Genomic DNA, 963 nt, shown 5'->3' with positions numbered 1-963 from the left:
GACGATACCATGTTGTACAAGCTCCTCTTATGAAGTGTGATTCAAAGTTTGCTATGACGTCACAAAGTGACTCGACGAATCGAAAACTCTCCCCCAAACGTTCCCTAAACTCGCTTGCTCGGAAACCACAATATAAAGTTTATGTAGGAATATGGCAACCGAAGAACGTTTGGATTGACGACTACGATGTGGGAAACATCACAACCATGGTATACCAGGAAGAGCATTCTTATGTTCTCACACTTGAGAAGAGTCAAAACATTGGAGAGAGAGAGAGAGAGAGAGAGAGAGAGAGAGAGAGAGAGAGAGAGAGAGAGAGAGAGAGAGAGAGAGAGAGCTGGGGAAGGACAGGCTGACAGAAGAAGCAAAAGACGGAGAAAGAATGTGGCAGCCTCAGACTGAACTTACGTTTATTATACCGATTTTGCGGCACAGTTTACGATCGATTGACGCCATAGATTGAAGAGAAACTAATAACAGATAAGAACTATTCGTACCCATCTTAATTTGTAAGATTAACCTCCCCATTACTTTGATTTTTGGTTCACATTAAGATTCAAATAAAGCATAATGTTTTGTTGCTTCAAAGTTAAGGTAGAACGCGCCTCGGGGACAGACGATCGGACTCGCGAATTTATACAATTCTTTTCTGATCTACCACTTGTGGGGACTCATTTTAAAACTCTTGAAGAAAAAAAAAACTTTTAACCGGCTTGGTTTTTCGAAAATCTAAAATTTAATTTCCCCCATAGAGTTAACACAGGGATGGCGGCCATTTTGAATTTCAAAAATGGCAAAATGTTGGGCAATTTGTTTCGCTAGTTCCGAACTTTGCACGGTGACCCCCGACTTTTATCGTTGATTTGGTAAGAGAATGATTGATAGTTTCGTTTGATAAAGTTTGAGCAAAAGTTTAAGTCTTTCATTTTCGCTCTTTTTTAAATGATATCTCATGTAAAAAGC

This window comes from Ptychodera flava, chromosome 1 (assembly GCF_041260155.1).
Source record: "Ptychodera flava strain L36383 chromosome 1, AS_Pfla_20210202, whole genome shotgun sequence".
Classification (NCBI taxonomy): domain Eukaryota; kingdom Metazoa; phylum Hemichordata; class Enteropneusta; family Ptychoderidae; genus Ptychodera; species Ptychodera flava.
This window is presented reverse-complemented; position numbering follows the sequence as displayed.